The following is a 9,840-nucleotide window of genomic DNA, read 5'->3' as shown; positions in this document are numbered from 1 at the left end:
GGCCAACATGGTGAAATCCCGTCTCTACTAAAAATACAAAAATTAGCTGGGCATGGTGGTGGGTGCCTGTAATCCCAGCTACTCAGGAGGCTGAGGCAGGAGAATCGCTTGAACCCAGGAGGCAGAGGTTGCAGTGAGCCCAGATCATGCCACTGCACCCCAGCCTGGCGGACAAGAGTGAGATTCTGTTTTAAAAAAACAAAAAACACTTAAGTTGCTTCCCCCATCAGGATACTGGAGTTGCACCTGCAGCAAAACCAAATAAATAAAAGACGAGAAGTAGAAGGGAGAGAAGGAAGCAGGGGAGGAGGGAATGGGAAGGAGGGAAGGGGGAGGAGGAGGAGGAGAAGGGGAAGGGGGAAGGGGAGAGGAAGAGAACATAATTTCAACAGGTGGAGGGCTCCTGGTAAATGATTCAGGAACATCATCTCCTACGCATCCCTTCCCCTACTCCCTCCTGGCTCCTAAACTCCATGGGGAGAAGGCTGGTTTTGCTGACAGGATACTTTTCAAACCAAAGCTGAAATAACTTCAAAACAAGGTGACATCCTAGGGATACAAAGTGCCATGACTAGGACACGCTGCTTATTTAGTAAAATAAGATACAGTTTGGCCCTTTCTGTTGCTGTCATGAGGAAACAGTGGTTCCAGCTGAGTTTAAAACTGCTGCCTAAATGAAGGAATGAGGATCTTCTGGGAAATATAGGCTCCTAATGGAGGGTTGTGATTTGAAAAGTTCCCACGCAGTGATTTTTTTTTTAAAGGCAGCGGCTGCTTCTTCACCATAATCTGTTATATAATTACTGTGTAACTTTGTCACTGCCTCTTACAAGACAGATTGAAACTTACCCACCTAGACCAGCACCACTGACACTTTTCTAGAATCTGTGGGACTCATTGGAATTGCATTAGGAGAATTAGGGAATCTGGTGATTTTAACCAAATTAGTTGCAGGAAAAGATGGACTCAGGGGCTCCTTTTCCTTCCCAGGCCTGTGTGGCCCTCGCTCTGTAAGGGATGCCATAAAGCCAACCTCTGGGAGAAGAATGTCTTCAGAAAAATTGAGCTTGGTGCCTTAGTAAATGTTTGACCCAAGTGACTCCTCCCCCACCCCTAAATTTTGACCTTTAGCATTGCATATTGGAGCCTGAAGCATCTGAGAAGCTATTTTCATCAGAATTCTGTGATGAGGTTAACAGAAGTTGACTCTGGATAGCTTAAGCAAACCAATTTATCGGAAGGATATAGAGTATCTCACAGAAGGAGAGGCTGAAGAATCTGCTTTATTCAAGGACAAGAGAAGCTCTAGAAATTCAGGTTTTGTGAATAATGCAGTTTCCTTAGTTTCATTGCCTCCAGGGTAAATGATTTCCAACCATTCTCAGTTTTTGTGTCACTTCTCTCCACACTGAAATTCCAGGTCAAGAGTATCTGATAGGCCTACCTTCAGCTAGGGATCCAACCTCCCTTTGGCCAGGATAGGGGAAGGTATTGTGATTGATGGTTGTTTCTCCTATGGGGGAAAAGTGGGTCCCCAACAGAAAAATCAAGGCTCTCTCTCCTCAGGATGTTGTGGCGCCGTGGCTTCCCTTTGGCAGGGGAAGATGTGGCACTGAGCTAAAGAGAGAGGCATGGAGGTGGGTTATATTATTTTTAGTTCACTATCTTCCAGTTTGACCTCATATCTTCTCTCTCCTCCAAACTATGAATTAGCATACCAGGCATTTCCACACCAGGATAGCATATGCTCATTCTCCTCAGGAACAATCTGGAATGCGTGAGCAGTTTAGAATTTTGGAGAAGGGGAAAAAATGAGTAAAAGGAGTGCTACTGGAGGTGGGAGGAGTGGGTTTCATGCCCTCCTTTTGAGCTGTTGAATTGGTTTAAGTTCTCCCCAGAACAACACACTTTTGATATAATTTGATAGAAACTCCATCATATTTCCACTGCAGTACTTGAATTTTCTGTTTGTATTTTTGTTGTTGTTGTTGAGATGGAGTCTTGCTCGGTCACCAAGGCTGGAGTGCAGTGGCGTGATCTCAGCTCACCACAAGCTCCACCTCCCAGGTTCACGCCATTCTCCTGCCTCAGCTTCCCAAGTCGCTGGGACTACAGGCGCCCGACACCACGCCCAGCTAATTTTTTGTATTTTTAGTAGAGACGGGGTTTCACCGTGTTAGCCAGGATGGTCTCGATCTCCTGACCTCGTGATCCGCCCACCTTGGCCTCCCAAAGTGCTGGAATTACAGGTGTGAGCCACCACACCCAGCCTCTGTAATTTTTTTAAATGAGAAAACAAAGACACAATAATAGCCAATCATGTTTAATTCCCTTTTCTAAACAGACCTCTCTAAATTTTATCCCAATATTTTATCCCAGTGCATCCTAGAGTAAAACAAACAACACTCATTAGAGAAGAAATTTAATTGTTATGCCCGTGCCGGTTCTAGTTTGCCAAATATCTAATTCTATTGTTTTAGAAAATATATGGGTTTGTTTCTCCCTTAAGCCCAGTTGTTACATTTATTTAAACTTTGTTGCATTTTATATAGTCAGTAAAAAGTTAATCATTGACTTTGATTCATGTTAGAGCAACTGGGTACGTTCATTCTCCTTTTTTCTCTTTTTCCTTTCAGCTCAAATTACCTACGCTAGCACTGCAAATTTTCCTCATGCCCCTATTGCTATAAGCCACAAAGGCAGAAGGGAGCTGACATTCACAGGACACCTGTCAAATGCCAAGCGTTATAACAAGTGTCTTTGCATATATTATTTCATTTACACTTGTAGTGTCTTCATTGGACTTGTGTGTAACCAAAGACCCCGAGAGGTTAAAAAAAAGTATCCAGAGTCACACAGCTAGTACTTGAAGTGTTCATATTGCAACTCTGTCTGATGTCAAAGCACATTCCTTTTATTACATTGCCAAATAAGATAGATATCAGTTCATCCACAACTACTAAGCACTCCAGGAACAAATGCATGTTAGGAGTCCCTGAAGGCTAAAATGGTGCTATAAGAGATAGACGAAAGGGCTGGGCGCGATGGCTCGCACCTGTAATCCCAGCACTTTGGGAGGCCAAGGCAGGTGTATCACGAGGTTAGGAGATTGAGACCATCCTGGCTAACATGGTGAAATCCCGTCTCTACTAAAAATACAAAAAAATTAGCCGGGCGTGGTGGCGGGCGCCTGTAGTTCCGGCTACTCAGGAGGCTGAGGCAGGAGAATGGCGTGAACCCGGGAGGCAGAGCTTGCAGTGAGCCAAGATGGCGCCACTGCACTCCAGCCCAGCCTGGGCGACAGAGTGAGACTCTGTCAAAAAAAAAAAAAAAAAAAAAAAAAAAAAAAAAAAAAAAAAAGAGAGATGGACGAAAGGAAGCAGACAGTGAGGTCTTGTATCTGACATATAGCCGCTTGGCTCTCTCTGCCCCTTCAGGAGCACCCAGAGGGTGGGTGGACTCAGAAGGTGGGTTGCTGCTGAGGTCAGTGTTGAGCAGTTCTAGCTCAGGAAGCAGGGTCACTGAAGGCTGGGGCTGGGGGACCATAAAGTAGTTCTGGAAGCATATAGACTAGACCAAACACAGCTTTCACTTACGGGAACATTGATTCATTCTTTGATACAATGAGTACTTATTGTATGTGTCTATGAGAGGCCAGGCATACAAAGATGAATAAGACATGGTTCTTCCTCCAGGGACTTCAATGTCTATTGAGGAAGAGAGATAAATTAACAAGCCATTCGAGTAAATACTATAAACTATATTTGCTACTGCACTTAGATGACCCTTCTATAGTCAACATATCATGGGAACATGTTGATTTTTGAGAACTCAGTATCCATTCCACCTTGATTTCCCTTTGAAGGATTGCCTGCTGAGTTGTTAAATCTGTTCCCTGAACCCCTTACTCACCAACAAACAGCCACCTGACCCAAGCTGGAACAATGTTCACTCCCTGGAGTGAAGAAAGAGGGTGAAAAGATGGAGAAATGATGGAAGAGCATTCATTCTGGGGCAGGGCACTGACAACACTGTTGAATGTTCTAACCCTACCCATCCCTACCCGACCCATTTCTATCAATTTCTGAAACTTCTGGTCCATCCTGAGAGCAGACAGAAATCCTCCCAATAAATCCCAACCATTTAACAATGGACAGACAACAAAGATCCCTTTGGTGAGATATGGGGTGTTGAAGACTGAAAGCAGGGAGACCAGTTAGTGTCTATTGCAGTAATCCAGGTGAGTATGGTAAGAGACTGAACTCCATGACTGGAGAGATGGTGAAGGGAAGACAGATTCCAAAATCAGAAGAGACAGAGCTAGCTGGACTTGGTGCCTACTGGATGGAGAAAGTCAGGAATATAGAAGAGCAAGATGAGTGGTTTTTCAGAAACAAAACAGGGCAGCTCAGATCCCCTCACTTCCTTTCTGTTGGTCTAGAAGTTATGTTCTCACTTGGCCTTGATTTTGGCATTTTGTTTCTTGCTAAGGCTAATTTCCTATACCTGCACCTTCCCAGCCCTGAGATGTACACATCACTTCCTGCTAAAAGAAATTATCTGCATTATCTAGGAAACTTGGCAGGGACACCAAATCCTCTTTTCATCCTGTATCCTACAGCCCAGGATATATATTCAACTAGATTCTTGGAAATAGTCCTGAATAGCACATAGTACTCCAACATCAACAAGCACACTCTAATGACGACGGTGTGTCACAGGATGCTTACTAAGTTTGTGATCCCATTTACATGATCAACTACGTGACCACAGCCCACACAGTTCACACAGCCTCACCACACCTTCCCTATAGGGATTCTCAGTGTGCTCTGTGCTATCAGCTCTGCTATGGAGGAAAGGTGCTCAAGTACTTGTGGTCAGATGGAAAGAATTCAATAGCACTTGAGCATGCAGAGCTGGACTTGGTGGACTGTGCTCTTTACTCAAAAGGCGCACACATGGCACAAGCAGGCAGCAACCTCTATGAGTCAGAGCCTGCTTGGCCTACTTGTCCTTTGCACCATGTCTTTTGAACCAATAAATACAGTAACACCCATAACTACAATGTCTTATCTGCAGGAAAATAAGGTAGTAGCAAAATTGTGCAAGACACCGAACAATCATCTATAAGAACTAAGGACTTCCGGCCAGGCGCAGTGACTCACGCCTGTAATTCCAGCACTTTGGGAGGCCGAGGCGGGCGGATCACAAGGTCAAGAGATCAAGACCATCCTGGCCAACATGGTGAAACCCCATCTCTACTAAAAATACAAAAATTAGCCAGGCGTGGTGGCACACACCTGAAGTCCCAGCTACTCGGGAGCCTGAGGCAGGAGAATTGCTTGAATCCGGGAGGCGGAGGTTGCAGTGAGCCAAGATCACACCACTGCACTCCAGCCTGCCAATAGAGCGAGACTCCGTCTCAAAAAAAATAAAAACAAAACTAAGGACTTCACCCTCCCTAGAAAGCCCCTAAACTCTGGATTTGGGGAGCTCACCTTTGAGATAGAAAAAATTAATTGATAATGACTTCGGTTGGGTCTTTCTCTAGTTTCTCATACTAGGAGATACTTTGGAACACAGGTACTTAAAAATATATTTTAACAAACAAATTAGTAGTAGTGGAATATCACATTATTTCCTGGTGATCTTTTGAAAGATTAAAGAAAAGTATTGATCTAATAGCTTTGGAATCCCTGAATTTTAAAAAACATGTGATTGAATAATCTCATTATGTAGGGTTGTGCAAGTAAACAATATGCTATGGTCAGGCTGTAAAAGAAAAGGAAATCTTTTTTTTTTTTCTTTTTTTTGAGACGGAGTCTCGCTCTGTTGCCCAGGCTGGAGTGCAATGGCATGATCTTGGCTCACGGCAACCTCTGCCTCCTGGGTTCAAGCGATTCTCGTAGCTCAGCCTCCTGAGTAGCTTGGATTACAGGCACAAGCCACCATGCCTGGCTAATTTTTTGTATTTTTAGTAGAGACGGGGTTTCACCGTGTTCCCCAGACTGGTCTCAAGCTCCTGAGCTCAGGCAATCCACCCGCCTCAGCCTCCCAAAGTGCTTAGGATTACAGGTGTGAGCCACCACGCCTGGGCTGGAAATCTTGATAGATAAAAGAAAGAGAAGAAACAAAAAGGTCTCACTTAACAATTTATCCTCTCACTTTCTGCCAGATGATTAGATCACTGTATTTGTTAACAGCTTGATCACCTGTATTTTATTTCAAGTAAATTTTCTTCAGTTTCTTTGCCAACAAAGCATACTGGATAGAAATGCCTCAGAATCAATTTATCCTGCTTCACTAGTTTTATGCATTTTAGATTTAAGGAAACAACAATTAGAATATTTTCAATGATGAAAAGAACTCCATTAAGCTGCCACAAATGTCAAAAGTTCCTGGCTATGCTAACACTTATGTAATTGTTCTGGAAACCCCACGCACCGGAATAGACCTACAACACCAGGCATGACTCACTGAATATTTCTAAGCACATACTCTCTCTAAAATGATCTCCAGTTGGGATTTATTTTTTCAAAGAAAAAAAGTAAAAGACAAAATATGGTACATCAAATCCCAAAGTTTTTTCTGTGATTTTTTTGGGAAAATACTGTTGCCTCACACAAGAGCATTAGAAGATGCTGCTGTTTTCATTAATAAAACAACCAGATGGGCAAGCATTAAAACAGGTTGAAACTTTGAAACTCTTCCTAAAAAAAAAAAAAAGAAAAGAAAAGAAAATAACATAGAGAACATGTGGGTTCTCAAGTTTCCAAATGGTCTTCATTTCCTGTTGTGATTTTATTCCTAAGTTGGTTTTTTAAAACTTGTGGCTGGCAGCATATGACTAGTGTCCTAATCCCCTGAGCAATGTTAAGGAAAATTATACATGCCATAAAATGCTAATCAGGACAGGAAGGCCTGGGACCACACCACCAAGGCTCATTTGTAGCATATACTCCAACAGCTTTTACTGCATATCTTCTGTAAGTCTAAATGCTTGGGGGAAATTTACCAAAGTATATGGCATAACCTGTATCTCCAAAAGCTGATGTTGGATGCTAATTTCAATACCAAAGTAGCGCATTTTTCTTTTCTTTTTTTTTTTTTTTTTGAGACTGAGTCTCGCTCTATATAGCCCATGCTAGAGTGCAGTGGTGTGATCTCGGCTCACTACAACTTCTGCCTCCCGGGTTCAAGCAATTCTCATGCCTCAGCCTCCTGAGTAGCTGGAATTACAGGTGCCCACTACCATGCCTGGCTAATTTTTGTATTTTTAGTAAAGACGAGGTTTCACCATGTTGGCCGGGCTGGTCTCGAACTCCTGACCTCAGATGAGCCACCTGCCTCAGCCTCCCAAAGGGCTGGGGTTACAGGTGTGAGCCACTGCGCCCAGCCGTGCATTTTTCACTAGTAATATTCAGAATGGAGTTTAGGAATTCAGGCAATGGCGAGCCAAACCAGAAGTAGCAAGGCAGTTCTGCCAGGCAGTGAAACAGGACCTAGATAGCAATTTGTGTCTAGGCAGTAACAGGGGATCTCAGCACGTGGTTGTCATCAGTCTGTGTTCCACCTGCAGAAAGGAGAAGAAGGTGAACCCAGCAAGCAATAACCATAAATGGATCAAGCAGCCTGGAGTGAGGCCCCAGGGCCAAGGAGGGGACTGAAGTTCTGGGAGGGACTGAAGTTCTAGGAAGGACTGATAAGGAAAGGCAAAATTCCAGTCTTAGAGAAACTTAGAGGCAGAATGTAGAAGAAAGAACAAAGGCAAAAGCCCAGTTATTTGAACTGGAATACAAGGTAGAGCCTGTGACAGGAATCAAGTGGAAACTTCACAGCTAGAAATAGAGCAGGAGCTCAGAACAGAACCCAGAGCCTAGCTGACCCGATACTGAGTGATATGAGCTACTTACATTTCCTCTAAGAGCAGACTTGGGCCCAGCACCTGGGGTAAGACTGAGCTGCAGGTGACTCTCTGTGGCCCCCACAGGGGGTCGAACCTAAATTCAAAGGAAGGCACCAGGCAGAATGGCCAAACACCACTCACACCAAAGTCCTCCTGGCTCCAAACCCTGTTTTTTGTTTGTTTGTTTGTTTCACAACTTTATCCCTTTTGGCAAGCTGTTCTTGTTATCTAGAATTCGCAAGCCCAAACTCCTCGGGCTACTCATTCTTCAAGATCTAGTTCAAAAAGCATCTTTTATGAGCAGCACTTCCTGGTTCCTCTGGGTTCCAGGAATGCTTTATACATGTCTCCATGATGTGTATACTACACCTTGCCTTCTCCTGCTTTAGTTCAGGCCTCTCTCCCTGCCTAGTCTTCAACCTTCTTGCCCAAAAAGCCTCAGCATCTCTTGAGCCCAGCATAGTGTCAGTATAGAATAGGACCTTGATAAATGTTTTATGATAAATAAATGAATGAAGTGACTGCGTGAACAAATGCTTAAGTGAAAATCATTTATTGAAAATTAATTTACTAAATGAAAATCCATCAATCAATAAACAGGTTAATCAATATCATAGATTGAACATGGAATACAAAATAGCAACAGTAGCTAACATGTATCTATCACTAACTGTCCCAGGCCCTGTGCTCAGTCCTTTACATAGATTATCTTCTTTCATCTTCACAACCCAAGATATGAGTGCTATTTTAACACCCATTTTACAGATGAGACAATACAGGCAACATATTAGAATCTTTAAGAACTCTGTCTGATCTACTTAGCAATAAGATCCCTCACTTCTGGGGCCCTTCACTTGCCACAAGGGATATAGTGGCTGTTAAGGGGTAGGGATAAGGTTGCGATCAGACTTTGCTTATGTCTCATTCAATCTTATTGCCAGGTCCCATGCAATATTTGCCTTTCCCCTCCTGATGGGAGAGACCATACTAGAATGGGCCAGAGGCCTCTTCATTCTCCTGAGAGCTCTTTACCCTGCTAGCTTCAGGGTGTGAGATGCGGTACAAACTGAAGTGAAATTATAAGGAGTATTTGTAATCACCTGATATTTGCCTATCTATCTACCTCTTTCCAAAGACCACATGAAGTACTTCATGTATATTATCTTCTACTCCTCACTCCACCCTGTGAGGTAGTGTCTTTATCCCCTAAACCCAGAGGTTTAGCAACTTGCCTAATGTACCAGAAGCTGGAAGCAGAGTCAGGATTTGAACTGAGTCCCATCCAACTCCAGTTTGATGCAATTCAACAAATACCCACCAAGCACCTCCTCATGGACATGGGGACATGGCCATAATCATCTTCACTGGCTATTGTTCAGGATCTCCTTTAAAAGCATGATTTTAGTGGCAGCTTTTTGGTCTGTTATTGGAAAAAGTCACAAAGATCCCATTCACTGGTGTAAAACCTTTGGCATCACTTAGCGACAGACACTGTCTGTGATGCCGGATAAGATGCACAGAGGCTCCAGTTGGAAAATCCAGAATCCTCCTGACTTCTGCTGTTCTCTGTCTTTCTTTCTCTTTAGCAACTCATATGCTCATGTTTACCTGTGGCCATTTTTGTTGACCTGTTCATGAAGGATGATAACCTGTGAAATGATGCACCAGCAGGAGAGAGACGGGCCCAGGGTCCGCACCCTGTGCTGTTTGCTTTGTGAAATTCCAGACTGTTTAATCTGCTCTATCTCATCCTAATAACTCCAGATTCCACTTTTCTTAATGACTTTCCCCTCCTTAAGTGCCTACAGAGTTATCTTTGAAGAAGGAGAAAAAGAATAGATGAATCATTTGCAGGAAACGGGGGGAGAGACGTGTGGTTGGAATGGCAGATGGCTGAGCATGTGGGCACATAGCTGTCTCTGTTGTTCCTTCCA

This window comes from Pan troglodytes, chromosome 10, assembly GCF_028858775.2.
Source record: "Pan troglodytes isolate AG18354 chromosome 10, NHGRI_mPanTro3-v2.0_pri, whole genome shotgun sequence".
Taxonomy (NCBI): Eukaryota; Metazoa; Chordata; class Mammalia; order Primates; family Hominidae; genus Pan; species Pan troglodytes.
Note: the sequence above shows the minus strand (reverse complement) of the source record.